General features: G+C 41.2%; 1 long non-coding RNA gene across 1 annotated transcript in view; it reads right to left on the bottom strand.

Moving 5' to 3' along the window:
* The window catches only part of LOC148222129 (uncharacterized), a 135017-nt gene extending 121292 nt beyond the window's left edge, over positions 1-13725 (bottom strand). The window contains exons 1-3 of the long non-coding RNA XR_015806669.1: positions 13626-13725; positions 12095-12241; positions 5479-5535 (exon numbers count right to left, since the gene is read on the bottom strand). This is a non-coding gene — a long non-coding RNA (uncharacterized LOC148222129). The remainder of the gene's footprint in view (positions 1-5478; positions 5536-12094; positions 12242-13625) is intronic.
* Between the last annotated feature and the right edge of the window lie 3414 nt (positions 13726-17139).

The following is a 17139-nucleotide window of genomic DNA, read 5'->3' as shown; positions in this document are numbered from 1 at the left end:
TATAAAGTTCTTTCCTCCACAAAAGCACAGCATGTTAAAATTGCAAGTGATAGAGGAGGCTTTTTTGTCATGTAGCAGGAAACGTTCTGAGTGACTCCAGCATGGTTTTCCTCTTGTCAACAAGTTAATTTGAAGAAAAATAGCTGTGCTTCCAAAATAATAGTGTTTCCTGTCATAGAATTGCTGAACACTTGGTTCTGCTACAAGGATTTTTATTAGAGAGAAGCAAGACTAATTTACAAACATCAAGAAGCAGAATGTGATAAACCTGGCTGTGCTTGGATGTTTAGAGAATCTGCACTGTCAGTTTAGCTACAAATGTGCTGTGGCAGTCAGGAACACTTGCCAAACTTCACTGCAGCCAAAGCTCACTTTATATTCTAAAAGGATTTCTTGGTTTTTTTGAGACAGATAGAGGTTATAAAGTCTCACTTGATGTAGTGTATGTCTCCATCATCTGGGTATTCAAAAAAATGGAAGTTGAAGTCCTTAAAGTCCATTGCAGCTGCTCAGTTACGTGGAGTAGAAATGTACACTTGAATTTCTTTCATGTTGTGTTTTCATTTGAGGCATACAAGAGAGGCAGAGGGAAAGAATGAAGCAGCAGTAAGGAATTAAAAAAAAGCTTTTAAACTTATCCTAAAAAGAAATATATTGCATCTATCCATCACTCACATTGCCCATGAGCATTTTAAAAATTCTCAAAGTCCAACACCTTTTTGACAGTGATTGCCTATAAATGTGTATTGCAATTCACTGCTTCAGTCACTATTTTGCACTGATGCAAAATATTATGAATTCATAATTGTCACAGCATGGCTGGAGACCTACCTGAGTTTTGATAATGACAATGTCATAAACTTCTGTAACTCTGTCAGCACAGCCTTCAGTAATTTGCCTTGCTTTGTATTCTGATGAAGTCTGGAAATAGCTACAAAAACTGATGGTGTGTGCTCCTGGCTCTGGTTTTGTATGGCCTTAATTTCTCCTTTCTCCTCAAAAGAAACCCATCATTATGGCCTCCCTGCCACCTTTGTGAACACAAGCTGTTACATCTCTCTCCCCTGGATATTTTTCAGAATCTCCACATGGATTTCTTTATCATTGTTCAACCATAATATCCTACGACACCTGCTGAGGTGTTCCTTGTGAATTCCTTGTGATGCAAACACTGAATGGCATTTATAGTGCAAAGCTGGTCTAATTTGTTTCTTCAGCAGCAAATCAGAGGATGGATTTTGAAATCTAAGGACACCTTCTTGTCTCCAGAAAGAGATGGAGCACTGGTACCTGTGCTGCATGCAAATGAGAGTCAGCTCTCTAATTGGGAGGCTGAGCACAGGGCAATTATGACCTCTGAATTGGATGTTATGTTTATTTGAACACATATGCATGCCAGCTACAAATCAGCACTAAATTATACAAGTCAAGGCCCTTTTGACTTGAAACAGCTGCTAAAGGCAGAAATCAAACACTCAGAGACACCTGACAGAAACTCAGTCCTGGCAAGCTGTACTGGGAGCTTTCAAACACCACGGAGTGCTTTTACCAATATTTTTGCTTTGACTTTTATCAGTGTAAAGGCATTACTTGATTCCCTCTGAAAATAAAGACATCCAAGGAGGATGAAATAAGAGAAAAATCTATATCTGAATGTATTATTTGCCTGTTGCCTCAGAGAACAGCTCATTGCTGCAGTGCTCTAACGAGCCACTCTGTGCTGGTGCTGGGCTCTGACTGCATTCCTAATGAAACAGTTCTGCTCTCCCCAGCCTCCAACAGCATTTCTGTGTGACACACAAAGGCACAGGATTTCACTTCTGACTCCACAGGAAAAGTTTGAGAGTGTTCAGAACTTCAGCACGTCCAGAGCAAATCTGCTGGGAAGGGAAGGGAAGGGAAGGGAAGGGAAGGGAAGGGAAGGGAAGGGAAGGGAAGGGAAGGGAAGGGAAGGGAAGGGAAGGGAAGGGAAGGGAAGGGAAGGGAAGGGAAGGGAAGGGAAGGGAAGGGAAGGGAAGGGAAGGGAAGGGAAGGGAAGGATTTTCCAGTTGGTACAGAAGGGAGCTGCCACCTGAGACTGGCACACGGGGCTGTCTCAGGGTCAGGGATTTTTGTTCTTGCTGGGCACTGCAGTGGGAAAGAGGTAACATTGCAAAAAAACCCTAAAACTGTGCAGTGACTGAGGCAGTGAGAGAACCAGGGAGGGGTGAGGCTCAGCTAAAACCACGGCTGGAGTCAGAATCACAGAATGGTTTGGGCTGGGAGGGACCCTAAAGCTGATCCCATTCCACACCTTCCATGAGCCCAGGGTGCTCCAAGCCCCAGCCAACCCGGCCTTGGACACTTCACAGTTCTTAGGGCAACCTGTGCCAGGGCATCCCCACCCTCGAGAGGGGGGAGTTTTTCCCAATATCTGCTTCAAACTGACTCCCTGTCACACGCCCTTGTAAAAAGTTTCTTGATGAAAGGTAGCTATGCAAAAATAATTTCGTTTTTCTCCTCACTTTCTCAGTTTCTGCTAACCTGAGGTTTTCTGAGGGAGAAGACAGGAATAGACATTAAATCAGACCTGAGATCTTCCTCCTCTCGCCCTTTAATGAATGCCATAAAACCCAGCCTGCTGGGTCTCTCATTACCAGGTAATCATGCTGGACCTAAAATAACTTTGCTTCTGAAGCTTTATCAAAACCTGACCTTTTCTTAAAACCTTTTAATAAATTGTCACTTTCTTATGAAACTAATCTTGGAAAAGGACCTGGCCAAGGGTCTGCCTATGAACTTTTACTTTAGACATCAGCATGATTGTGCATCTATGATTACACACCCACTGTCCTTACAGCACTATTGACCAACCAGCACTTCTGTGAACCCTTAGTTTTATTTTCAGCCATAGGCTTTTTTCTGATCTTTTTTGTGTAACTAAAAAGCTCTGGGAACCATAGATGCAGGCATAATTAATTAAAGCCTCGTGTATTTATGGCAATATTTTAAACTTCTCGGTGGACCACTTGGATTTTGAGAGCAAAGGTGTAAAAATCTCGATTTCTTTTCATGCCAGCCTAGTAACAGAGGAGCAGTTTCAGAGCTCTGTCACTCCTTCCACATTCTGTTTACAATAGGAGCCATCCTTTTTTTGCTTTATACTCACTTGAACAAACCTGGGGACCTTTATCTGACAAACCTGGGGACTGGTTTGTGCTTTTCTCATATGGCAGGAAAGAGAATTGAGCCATGATTATAATACAAATAAATACCTGAGAGATTTAACCTCTGTCCAAGTGCAGTCTCAGGACAGAGGGCATTGCCTATGCCTATAAGCATCACCAAAATAAACAAGATATCATATTGGCAATACATCATGTTGTAAATTCACACATAAATGAGAAGGAATTTCTGCATAATCCTCCCAAGCACAGGCACTGACAGGATTCCCTGCACCACCCACCACAGCCTTTCACTGCTGGAGACCATCGTGGCATATGAACTCCATTAAGTGATGCATCTTATTCTAAATTAATGGATTTTGTGGGACTCGTTTTTCTCAGAGAAAACACTTCCTCACTGCCTGAGAGCTCCAGAAGCAGTTTCCAGTGTAAATTCATTCCAGGACATGTCATTTATACCTGTTCTTTGTTAAAAATCAAACAACTAACCAAAGAAACAAACAAAACAAAACAAAAAATTATTTTCTAGAAAGGAAAGTCTCATTTTCAGGCCTTTATCACTCCATTCCCTTCAGAGATTAGTTTGGGCTGCAGTTTTGACATAGAATTGTCTATAACTGTGGTGGGTCAGCTTTGGCTGTTGACCAAATTCCCAGCCAGCTCCTGGCTCTCCTTGCCCTCAGCTGGACCAGGGGTGGATAAATGGGAAGGACACAAAAAAGGAACTCGGGGGTCAAGACAAAGACAAGGAGATTGCACCAAGCACACACACACACAGCACACTGCAGCACTGGATGGACCAGACACGAACCACATGAACTTTAACTCGTGCTCCAGAACAATTTCTGTCCTCACAGCCACCACCCACTCCTGCACTCAGCAGGAGGGGAATTTGGATCACTGAGCAGTGAAAGGGATCCGTGTGTGCCTGGAGGAATAAATCACCGAGGAGTGGCAGACTGCTGGTGACACGAGCCAAGAACTGCTCCTCTCAAGAGAAAACGCCGTGGAGAACAAATGTCATTTCTCTGCAGGGAGTAAATGAGCAAAACTCAGCTCACCGGGACTCCCTCCTGGCCCACTGGAGGGTTCAGCTCTGTGTTACACACGCTCCAGGGAGAGCAGGAGAGCCGTGATCCTCCTGCCTCAAGGACACAACAACCTCAAAGCCATTCCAAACGGAGTCAAGCCTGAAGAGACCTCAGCAAACCCCTCAACAACCAAACATGACAACAACGTGCATCTTTCCCCGAGAATGGACACACAAAGTGCTCAGCAGTGATGGGACGAGCTCGCAGGTGACACAAATCCCCCTCTTTTCCCACAGTCACAAAAACCAGACCCGTGGCAACCCTTTGTAAGTGCAGTTATGGTAGTTCTTGGCTCCTTCCATCCTCTTTTTATTTGCTGTAGACAAAAATCTAAAATTAAAACCAATTTTTGTGACTGTTTGCTGAAATAATCAGTTTTATTCTTGTTTACGATTACTCCAGAACATAAAAGAAACTGCTGGATACATTATCAGTCACACACTGCTTGCCAGTCTCAGCTATTTATGATGCTAAATTATACAGCCTAAGTACAAAACCAAAAGTTGCCAAAAATCAGGGAATTGATAAATTGGGAAAGCAGAAGAGGTAGGAGGCGTAAGATCAGAAGCAATGGTCAGGCTCCTTCAAAAGGATAATTCCAACAGGTCAATAATCAATAAATTTCATCAATTTGAACAGAACTTAGCAGGCACTATCCTGTGACAGCTACTGTCAAGCACACAATTATTTTTTGGTTCTATTGCAATGATTTCTGGTTGTAGGATGAGTCCTACTTTTAAGAGTACCATAAATTGCAAAAAAAAAAAAAACATTTTGCATGTTTTTCATTTGGATTGCAAATGAAGCAAGGTGCTTTTAGACCATGTCCTACTTCTTCCTAATGTATAAACTCCCTCTATAACTACTTACCTTAAGATTTTCATTTAAAAGCTAATCTTCTAAAATTACTATTAATTAATATGGCGCTCTCTGTATTTCCCTACCACCTTCCCTGCTCTCAGTTCCAGGTTTTCAGCTGGAATGGCCTCAGCCCCACTGCAGGCTCCCTCACAGATAACAAATTTGTGCCAGCTTGCTGAAGAAGCCCAGTGCTGCTCATTCACTCAGAACTGCTCCATCTGTGTGTCCATCCATCCAGAGAGCCAGATGCTCTCAGAGTGCCTCTCCTGACAGATCCACATCCCAAATATGTTCCTACAAAACTGCCCTGCAGGCAAAGGCAGCCCAGCCCTGCCTGGAGCCCTCGGGTGTTTGTGTTTTACCTGCTCAGGTGCAGTGCTGGATTCACAGCCAACTTTGCTGCTGCCAGAGATGGAGACCTGCAAAGGGGGGGTGAGAATGAGAAAAGGAAATCACTCACTGGAAGCATTCTAATAAAAATTAATAGAAAGCAAATGTTGCACCCAGGAAGGAGAGTGGTTCAGAGATCAGGCAGATTCCATCAGATTGACGAGCTGAGGTTTCTATTCACATCCACAGAGCTGCCATTTCCATTGGTTTGCCACTGATAGGCATTTAGGCAACTCAATTATTTTATTATTGAAATTAGATAATGAGATAATTATGTAAACTTCCTTTCTAAGCTCGTACATGCTCCACTGACACAGGTTGCAGAAATATTCCTGCCAAGAATTTGATTATTAAATGTGAACTTGCTTCAACAGAGATGCAGAAATGCCCTCGATTATTTGTTGCACATCTGTGCAGTTCTTTTCTAGTTCAGCACAAAGTTCAAGACATGGGATGTGAATAATTTTCCAAAATATTTGACTTATAAATATTTCCTTAGAAGAAATATTCTTTTAACAAGGGATTTTGTTGAAAAAGCTTTACTTTTGTTTTTGTTGTCATGCTTTACTATGCACAACAAAGCAGTTTTTAATGAAAGGTACCAATAATACACTTACAAATCACATAAGCCAATGGACTACGTGTAATGAATAACACTTGGACAAGGTACCAATGCACTTCAGTAGTTAAATTTTCAGTAAGATAAACATTCCATCACTTAAATATCAAAGCTGCTGCCTTGAGCAGCTATTCACTGCGGGGACATTTGTGGGAGCTGAAGTTGCTGCCTCCCAACTGTTTGTTGCCATTTCTCTTTTGCCAAAAATTGCCAATCCCACAGAACGGGATGCTGCTCAGCCAGCAGAATGCAGAGCTCCAGCATCCCCTCATCTGTCTCAGTGGAACATCAGCCAAGGTAACTCCAGTGCTGCTGCTCCTGCACTGAGCGAATCAAAAGCAATGGAAGGATTTCTTGTAAAGAATAAATGTTCAGTGCCACGTACATTTCGTAACATGGTAAAAGTAAATTTAATTATCCAAAGAACTGCTCTAACACTGAGCCTTTTCCACGGGCTGCAGCTGTTCACAAACTGCTCCAGTGTGGGGGTTCAGTCCTTCAGTCACAGGCTGCTCCAGTGGGGGATTCCCATGGGGACACAGCTTTTGTCAGGAATGGCCCAGGGGCTGCAGGGGAACCTCTGCTCTGGAGCCTGGAGCAGCCCCTGCCCCTCCTTCTGCACCACCCTGGGCTCTGCAGGGCTGTTTCTCCCGAATTCTCACCCCTCTCTTTTCCAGCTGCAGCTGCTCCTGTGCAAAAACTTCATCCCACATCCGCCCAGATGTGCTGCCACTGTCCCTGCCAGGCTGAGCCATACCCAGAGCAGCTCCACGCTGGAGCCCTGGCTCTGTCAGATGTGGGGGAACCTTCCAGCAGCTTCTCACAGATCCCTGCATCCCCCTCACCCCCAGAAGCTGGCCGTGCACACAGGACAGAGGTGCCTGAACAGCCGCATCAGCAGCACAGCCCGAGCCCAGCAGAGCTGGCAGCACCAGGGAGGAGGCAGAGCCACGCTCACTCCTCACCATCTGGAAGCCTCTGGCCAGAGGCACAACACTCATCCCTAGCAACTGCAGCCCGCACAAGGTTCAGATTCCTTTGCATCATGTAAATGTTCTCTCTTGCTGACATAATCCGCAATTATAGTCCCGACTGCAGGAATATGCTGTTAAAATCATGAGAAAGGAAAAAAAGAAAAGCCTGTTGAGAGAATATCCTTGATAAAGCAGCAGTGTCCTGGGTGCCAACAGGCATAGGGACATACAGGTTTGTTAATGTAAGACAGAACTGCTGGGTTTAGTCATACAGGTGGATTCATTTATAAATGCTGACCCTGACATATAATTTTCAATAAAAGCTGTGCTTTTCTATCTAATTTCCATCTTTCAGCTGAGACATTAGCATTTCTTATTCAATGTTCTTCCCTCTCAAGCATTACCTCAGATTAATTGGCACTGTATAAAATAAGTTCCTGGGTGCACAATGGTAACCATGGTAGCCTTCATCCTATCTTCACAATGCATATGCAATTCAGTTCTCAGGAAAACATAATTAGTACGTAGCAGAATATATTCTCTCTAAACGCATCTCGGTGCTATGAAATACACTAAATCAAAGCAAATGATGCCTACAACCTCCACCCAACTGGGCTCCCATTGCTGAGCAGTTACATTACAAATGGATATCCTCTTAAACAGTTGTGCTGCAGCATCCCCAACTTGCATTATGTGCTTTTCTGCCTGCTGTGTGCCTTTGCTTTCTGGCCAAAGGGTGGCAATGTTCTCCTGACTATCAGTGGCCAGACGGTGGAACTGTAATTCCTGCAGGAATGGGAGCATCTTTCCAGCCAAGCCGGAGAGTTCTGCATCATTAACTGCAGTGCTAACTGGGTCCCAGCACATCAGCAATGACCCCTCCAGCTACAGAAACATTAAAATACAGTTTGGGTTGTGATCCAGCGAGCTGTGTGAAAGGACATCCACGTGGATTTCCTTATGGGGGAGATCAAAAAGCATATGCAGCTCCAAAACCAAGTGTGTTCTCTGTTTTTTATCACACATCAGCAGGCCCTGCTGGGGGTGCTCCTGGTGGGCTTGGACAGGACAATCACTGCTGTGCAGGCACGGAGAGTTTTCACAAGCCTGGCTGCCCACAAAGTGCCACCCAACCCCTGAGATTCCCACAGGAGCTGGTTTAACTCATCTGAGAAGTTTTACACAGCTCCTTTGGGGATTTGCAAACTGTGAGGACTGGAATAATCTGAAACAAACATCTGCAGTGAGGTCCTGACAGCACACCCACAGAGTGGCAGTGGCACAGCAGCACGGGACAGGGTGTGCAGTCTCACTGCTTTAATTAGTGCACCAACAATTACTGCATTTAATGGCACAAACTGGGAATAATCACACGGAATAAACGCTGCCCTTGTGCTGGAGTCACTCCCACGATTACTAGACACAGTGTGTCCCACACCCAGACATTCAGACAGATTCCACAAGACACTAAAAGAGAAATTATGTTTTTCCTGCTGTTTCACAGGGGAAAAGCTACAGTAAGAGACCTAAAGAAAAAAATCCGTTTTCAAATGCCACCAATTATTATCTGTTAAATTACTATTAGCTACAAAAACCAAAATTAGAACTACTTCTGCACAAAACAGGAGTAACAAGAGGAAGGAGCTGTCCAAACCTGTCCAGGATAGTTGGTACTTAGCAAACATGAAAGTAATTTAATTCTTCATCTGAATCCATACTGGTTTGTTTACTGAAGTGTTAAAAAGGCTGCTTTCATTAAGTCTGGGATATCAGTGTGTCAGATGAAATGCAGACATTCACTCCACCTGTGGTAAAAATTTCAGACAACTGGTTTTGGACCCCAAATCAACCTAACAAATCTGGTACAAAGTAGTTGCCTGGCAGTTCACTCATCCCAGAATTCTTAGAAATTTTCATGTTTACAATATGTATCTTCACTTTATCCCTGTCCACGTGTGCATGAGAGGAAATACTTTCTAATCCACATGAAAAAAACTCTGAAACAGCTGTACTATTTTTAAATGCTTTTGATGATCCTATTTGACCTTTCTTTTCTACCAAGGATCTGCTATGGACACCTTTCTCCTGGCAAATTCCAGCCACCCACATGCTAATGACACACGTGCATCCCATTCCACACATCTGATTTTGACTTTTAGATATGTCAGGGAATGGAAATAAACATTTCTGTCAAGTAACAGCGCCACAAAAAGCAACTTTTCAGGTAACAATGTCATTGATTTCAATTATACAGAACCACAGAAATGCCCTCTGGTAACACTGTAACATACAAGTAGAAATAGCATGCTTTGCTTTTATGGCCATTATAAAATTTATTTGCAAAAAAAAATGGAGACAACTGGTAAAAAGGCAGCATTTAATGTGCAAAAGCATGCTAGTGCAGGAAAAGCTATTTATCTTCATACAGGTGATGACATTTATTTCGTGCAATTACACTGGCTTATCTCTCATCAAAGAAGTGTTACATGACAGCAACTTTCCATTTTTCTGAAGATACAGCATCTCATTCCATGTTCTGTCATCTGGTCTCATCATGGCAGCAATTCTAAGGGATGCTTTCAAAGGGTTCTAATAATTGCTGGACTCACTGCAATTATCCCAGCTATCCTGGGACAGAGGAGAAGAAATGTTTATTGGTGAGCACAAAAAGGAACAAAATAAAATGACCCAAGTTTCAGGCAGCAGAGCTTGGGAGCAGGATGATCACAAATACTATTTGCCACACGTTTCATGTTCTGTTTCTGTTACATAAACTTGGCTTTGCTTTCTGTAAAACGCCCAGGCAAGACTATCTGTGACTGCAGAACATTTTGAACCCAGCCTACTAAAACACAGATTACTGAGCCCTCAGAATAAAAGTTTTTATAGCCCATCACATGAAAGGTAAATATAGCACGGGGGTGGGGGAAAAATGAGTTAGTGGATCTTGAGAATGATAATTAGCTACACTCAGCTGTCCCATGCCAAATGGCTGGGGGAAATCTTATAGGCATGTAAGTAACAAGTTAAATGTCCTATTATTATCCTAAGTAATATAATTTAAGCATTAACACTGTAAAATATTGAAATATTTTAAGTGCCTTTAAGCTGCTGAAAACAAATTTTCTTGGTCATTAACTGCTGAACATTAAATTTTTTCCCATTCACTAAGATCATTTCATGTTTGTGAAATTATTTGAACGCCATTTAATTACTTGAAATTCAAAATCATCGCTGGTTTCATCATCCTTTCCGGAGAAACCTTCTTCAACTGCCAACATACCAAATATTTACCAGCCATGAATGTCTGCACATAGTGAATAAAATGTAGAGAGATGTATGCACTAGGAAGCAGTGCTCCTTTCAAAGTCTCTGGGGTTTTGGTACCAAAAAGATATGGCATGATTCATTAGAGAAAAATCTCAGAAGGAAAGCTGAAAGCGAAGAGCCTAAAAAAAGCTTCTTCCACTGAAGTGCAGTGGAAAGACAAAACCAGCAGCATTTTTTTAAACAAAGGAGAAGCTGTTGAAGTTACCACGAGCAGAATTTCACACCACAGAGCCTACACAGAAGCTGCTCTTTTTCTCCAAGCTGAAATACCACATTTCTGGATCCATATTGCAAATCCACGACTTGCAGATGCAATTCCAGGGTATAATATAATGCAAGATGCCTCCAGACACTAACTCAGAAGCAGGCAGTGCAGTTAAAATATCGGAGTGATTTGCAAACCAGCAAGGTTTTATGAACCTCTTCAGATCACCTCCAATATTTTTCAAGTACTATGTGTATATTTATACAACAAAAGGAAAATGAAATCAGCATGACACCTGCATTAGTCTTTTTGATGTCTGCAGCACGCTTATGTCAAGATTTCTGCCATAATACACCTTAAAACTTTCTGACAAGTTGCAGACTTTCTGAACATTTTGGAAGTGTTCAGGAGCACTTATGGTGTTGGAAATCATTCTTCTCATTTTGGGAGGAGGGATGCCGTTATTCTTAGAATTAGAGATCTATTTTGCAGTAATTTCCCTGGTCTGCAAGTGCAAATAGAGGCCTGTGCTTGCTGCCATCCAAACATTACTGAGCTGATCCCTTGTCCCAAGATGTGAAGCTAAATACAGTCCATGTATTGCACAGATACAAACTGAAGTTCCAAAATTTTTGTTTAAAATACTTACCAAACCTCACAGTGATTTATATTCAGATTTCTGGCTATATTCACGAGCATGAAAATCATGTGAGAGCTTCCCAGTCAGCCTTCAGTCCAAGACTCCTTTCCTATTCTCATGAGTGCAAAATACTCATTTCTCCTTTTTTTGTTAAGCCAGATGCCGTTAAGGATAAATGGAATAACAATTATATATAATTATTATATATATAACAATATATGTAACAGAGCTACATGCAAATGCATGTTCAGGGAGACAAGTGGTGGCTTCTGCTACATAAAAAAAAAAATTAAGGCTTCCATTAGGAAGAGGCTGGTGACAGTAACTGCCCAAGTGACAACAAAAGGCATGAGAAGAGATGTGCCACCAAGGTGAGCATTACAGACTCTGACACCCATCACTACTGACTTTTTTTACTAGATCACATTTTTCAGTGTGTGTCTGAGAATCCTCTAATTGCCATCAACAATATTCTGTTAGTAGGAGATGAAATAGAATATTGTGCTGTACACCATTAAAGTCCCTTTCAGCAGACCAGTCAGATCAGTTTTAAATAAAATAGGTGTATTCAAGGTGTATTGTAAAATGCAGCAATGATTAACTGTGAAATAGTCACTCAAGAACGGAGCCTTTTCTTTAAACAAGCCTGGTTTACAAATCCTTCATTTCTCACTGCAGATAGGAGCTGTCATTGTGGTGACACATTGCAACAGGAGCTCCGGGGTAGCTGTGCTGATTAGGAAACAAAATATTCATGTCCCATTTGAATGAATGGGCAAATTGTAAGACAAATTTGTGCTTGGTTAAGTTAATAACGTACCTTGTCTTCTGATGTGCTCCTGTGGGAATGGGAACCCGAAAGTGTGCATCACACGAGGTGACTTTAATCCCTTTTCACATGGAACTCACTGCTCTTTCCAGGGTAATTAAGCACTTCGAGGTTATTTCAAGTTCATGCATCCAGTTGCTGGAAACGAGAGAGGGCAATGGATCAAGAGCAACAGGGCAGTAGCAAAATATTGAAATGTAGAGCTGTCAATTAGAAAGCAGTAAAAATTACAAACAGACCAACAGAAGTGTGCAAGTAACTCGGGGACCCTTTTCCCTCCAGTTTTCTGGAGGTTCCAGAGCACTGGGCAAACCCAGCATTTCTATCAAGAGCAAGCACTAAGCAATCCTGCCCTAAGTACCAGTTTATTTGCCATAAATACAGTGTAGAGCATCTCGAGTAAAAACAAACTTAACAAAAATTGGCCACCTGACTTTTCCTGCCAAGCTAACAATGCCTGTGTAAGAGTCCCTTTTCTGGAGAACTCCTGAGAAACAGAAAGAAGCAGGAAAGCAGCTTACCCCGCTATGCTAAAAGGCACCAGCAAGGGATAATTCCCTCTCTCCTTTCTCATTCACAATGGTGTTCCTGGAAACAGATTTATTTTGCACTTGCAGTGTCTAATAACAGCTGTTATGCATTTATTGTCCCACTATCCTGACACAGTAATGTTATCCTACTTAACTCCGTGGCTCTTTCTGACATAAAAACTCACCCACCATGACATTCTCTAATGCTGTAACAAACTGGCACTGACCTGGGGCTCCACAGCTTTTCCAGAGCTCACTGCACTTGATTTAACTCCCCCAGTGCTAATGGGTACGAGTCATTACAGGGTAATTGCTGACAATCACAGAAACCCCATCAAACAGAAAATGCCCCGTTTGAACGCCGGGATTGGCAGAGGCTTTGCTTTCAGACAAGTATTTAAAGCATCATTGCTCTGCTGGTTTATTCCTCACTTTAGGGGTATTTTTCAGACACTCCCAGAGTCCATTTCAGTTCAACAGGACATTGGCTTTAAACTCAACATTTCTAAGTCCCATTCCCACAGAGCTGCCCTCACCTTCTGCTCATTTCTCCACTGATTTCCTGTGGCTTTGATCGAATTTCTGATTCACCCATCACATGGCTCCCCATACAGACCTCAAGTGGTGGGCATGAATGATTTTCTTAAGACAATTCTTCAGCATTATCAAGCTCCACAAATTTCACCATTTTTCAAATGGATTTGCCTGGGGAGGGGGTGTTGAAATGGGGAGAGATACTAAAAGCATAACGGGCTTGTCCACAATTCCTATTTCTTTCTACAATCAAAGAAGACTCCTTTTATAAAACTTTTTCAGTGTCTGGTCCTTTTCAAAGACAGATGCTACACACAGCTAGAAATCTCCATTTGTTTGTAGCAAAAGATGGTTAAGCAGAAAAAATTAGACATTTCTAGCAGTCTTTTCTTCTTCTCCCCAAATACCCCTTAAGACAGAGTTTAAAAAGTCAAGCTCTTACTACATACATCACTTACCTTGCAAAATTTCCTGAAGTTCTCATGAATTTCCTTTTTTATATCCAAATCATCATGTGTTTGTAACCTGGTACAGTGAACTGGTTTAGAGTTTTAATCTAAAAGAGAAAAAAAGGGGGAAAAGAAACAGAGGGTGATGGAGCTAAAAAAGGATATTTAGAAAACAGAGTAAATATTAATCACAAACAATTTAGTTCATCTTTTCTTATGAGTGAGCAATAAACTGAAAAAAAAAAAAAAGTTGCAATCTTCTTTCAGCCATATTTTTCTATGATCTGCAGTTCTTATGTCACACAAAGTGGTACTTGAAAGGAATTCTACTTGTATTAAAAATGAAAAGCTTATGTCTCTCTTATGTAGGCAAACACCCCCACGGTCCAGCAGGCATAAAAGTATTTGTTTATTCCACCTTGTTACCTATTCTGTAAGTTTTTATAACCTTCTACAATATGAAGTAGCACACTGTGTAATAGCTTCTGCAGTTTTCTCTGAAAATCCTTCCCAAACAGTAGCTTAATCTCTTTAAACACTTGTCCAACATTCTCTGCATGCATTGACACCATGGAATGTCTTCCAATAATAAAGAAAAATAGCACCATGGTATTTATTTGATTTTTTCTTTTCCCCTGAGCTCTAAGTCATATTTGCAAGATAATGATGACTTCATGAGCGATTAACCCATCACGTGCTTAAGACAGAGAGAAATTGTTTATTCTGCATTTTTATAGGCAAAACAGGGTGGGATTGTTTTGGCATTTTCATGCTGATCGCTTTTGCAGTTAAACAAAATACAATATACAAAATCTACAAAAGTCTTAAATCAGTGGGACTACCCTGAATATTCCTAAAGACATCAGCCACAGGGGAACACGTCAGCCTTTTCTTTCAATAACGAAATAAAGCAAGGAAACGAGCTGGAATGAGCATGTCATAAATATTCCTCAGAGGAGACATTCCCCAGCCATTATTGCTCTCCTCACACACCCTGACTGATGGGCACAAAGTGGGTGCCTACCCTGATTCCTCTTGGATTCTCTGCGATCATTTTGCTCTCACAGAACAGCTGAGATGAGCACACAGGATTTTCAGTTTGCTCCCCAGATGAAAGTTCGTCTTTGCCTGAGCTTTGTGCACGGCAGGGTGAGCAGTCAGGCTCTGGCTGTGGGCAGAGCTGGCAGCCAGGCACAGCAGCACAGCCCAGGGCTCCATCTCTGCTAAATGAAGTTTGGGACAGATATAATCCAGCCTTTAAAGGCCATATTTGAAAAAAAACCATCTGGAGGAGATCCTCATCTACCTGTAAAACAGCAGATAGAATCCAAGAGACCATTTAAAATAAGACAGGGACATCCAGATTGGGAACATCTCAGTATTGGGAAGATCAACAATTCATTTTTCAAACAAAAATACCAACCTAAAGCCACCAGTTATTTTTGAAAAATAACTATGTCTCAGGATCACATAAAACTTTGGAATTTGGGGTTTTTACAGTTATTGTAATCATAGCTCCTATCAAATTAAAGAACTCGAGCTAATTGATCTCAGAAGGAAATATATTCATCCCAATCCCTGCTGAAGCACTGCCACCTTCTTCATGCTGACTTCTATTTAAACACGAAGAAATGACTCTCTAAAAAAAAGACAAGTGAATTTGAAACCTCTTGGGAATCGGCAGGATCAGAAAACAGCCACTACTTCTTAAAAAGAATTGGTCAGAGGAGAACAGAATCCAGAGTAAAGCAGTGGGGGTGAGACCTGGGTGAAAAATAAGAATACTGATCAAATGTGTAGCATTGCTTTAGCACTGCTCAGACACTTCAGGCAGCAGAGATTTGGGAGGTAGATTGTCAACCAATATCACCTCAAACAGCTCCAGTGCAGCTGGCTTAGCCAGGTTTGCAGAAGCTTTTCATCTCAGGGAATGAAGGATTTTCAGAAATCCTTTAAGTTTCAGAAGTGGGAGCACAAAGTGCTGCAGCTCAGGCTGCCAGGGAACTCTGAGATGGGGCAGAAACCATCCCCAGAACAGGGAGAAGGACAGACACAGATCAGAACAGCCCAAAAACTCCAACAACTGCAATAAATGAGCCATGAACCAAAACATTCAAAGCAGAAGAGTTTCCCTCAGCCTCCCATTCTCTGGTACCAGTCACTGTCCCTTCACTCTGCACCTTCACCTTTTTAAACCTGCAAAACTGAAATCCACTGAGAGTTCATATTTACTGCTGTTAAATACCTCCAATCTTCCTGGCAGACCATTTTAAAAGAGAAATCATCATTATTTCATAAGGAAATAAAGCAACATGCAATCCTTGTTCTCACACAGCCTTTCTTGTCTCCCTCAGAAAACTTTTCCATCTGAAAAGCCAGTCAGACTAATGTTGTAAGGATAGTTCTAAAAAGAGAGCAACATAAACTCAAAAATAAAAATAAAAAAAACCCAAAAAAGAAAAAAACCCAACTCATTTCCACTGTCCTTGAAAAGAACAGAGCTACAGAACTATTTTTGCCCACAAAGCCTAAAAAAAGGAAAAAGTAAAAAAAAATAAAATAAAAAGAGGATCAAACCATTTAAAATCAAATAGATATTTCTATATAGAAAAATATACCAAAATAATCCCAAACAGGAACAAAGAAGATGCTCATCTCTTCTTGACTCCTGTAGTTTTAAAATTCATGTCTTACTATGACAATCCACATCGACTTCTGGCACAAAGGACTCCAACCAACTGATAAAAAATCTTGGTGAATAAAACTTAATATTTCAAATTAAAATTAACAAACATGTCATATTGAAGCTTTTTCCAAAGATTATGCAATGACAGGCTATTTAATAAAATGGTTTTTTTGTTTTTTTTTTTCCTGAAGTCTTCATCCCAAATTTTCCATTTTGGTTATTTTGCTGTATTTTATATTCACAATGAGTAATTTGAATACAAGATAACTCAAATGGTGAAGGATGTTCCTAATATATCTATTTAAAAAAAAAAATTCCTGACATGGAAGTTCTTATGTGTAAACTGGCAAATCCCAATAAAAGTCTGGATAAACTCTGCTCCCTAGACAAGTTTACTACCATAAACTATTAGTGCATTTATCTCTGGTTTGTCACACATCTTTTTTTTTCTCACATTTCTCTACAAAATGAGTGTAAAAAAAAATAAATACTCAACTGGAATGTCTGAGTCCTTAAACAATATTCTGCATCGCAGCTACATTTTAACATTCTTTTTATGCACTGTAAATATAATTTCTGGTAGTACTTAAAACATTAATCCAAATCAACCAGACTTAAGGGCACCTGCCAGTTCAGATTTCTGAGCAGCATTTTAGCTGACAACAACTGCACACTACTTAAAAGTCAGTTTAATGTGTACATAGTGGAGAATGATTTTTAAGAAAGTCACTGAACTCCTGCTCTATTGGAGCCCCGGCCAAGGCATTAATTAGAGGCATCAGAGGTATCAATTTAATAAGATGCTGGTCCAGCTTTGAGTGAGGGTTTTGTGAATAT

The sequence above is a fragment of the Sturnus vulgaris genome, chromosome 14 (genome assembly GCF_052056855.1).
Source record: "Sturnus vulgaris isolate bStuVul1 chromosome 14, bStuVul1.hap1, whole genome shotgun sequence".
Lineage (NCBI taxonomy): Eukaryota > Metazoa > Chordata > Aves > Passeriformes > Sturnidae > Sturnus > Sturnus vulgaris.
The sequence above is the reverse complement of the archived record's forward strand: the minus strand, read 5'-3'. Positions and strand labels throughout refer to the sequence as shown.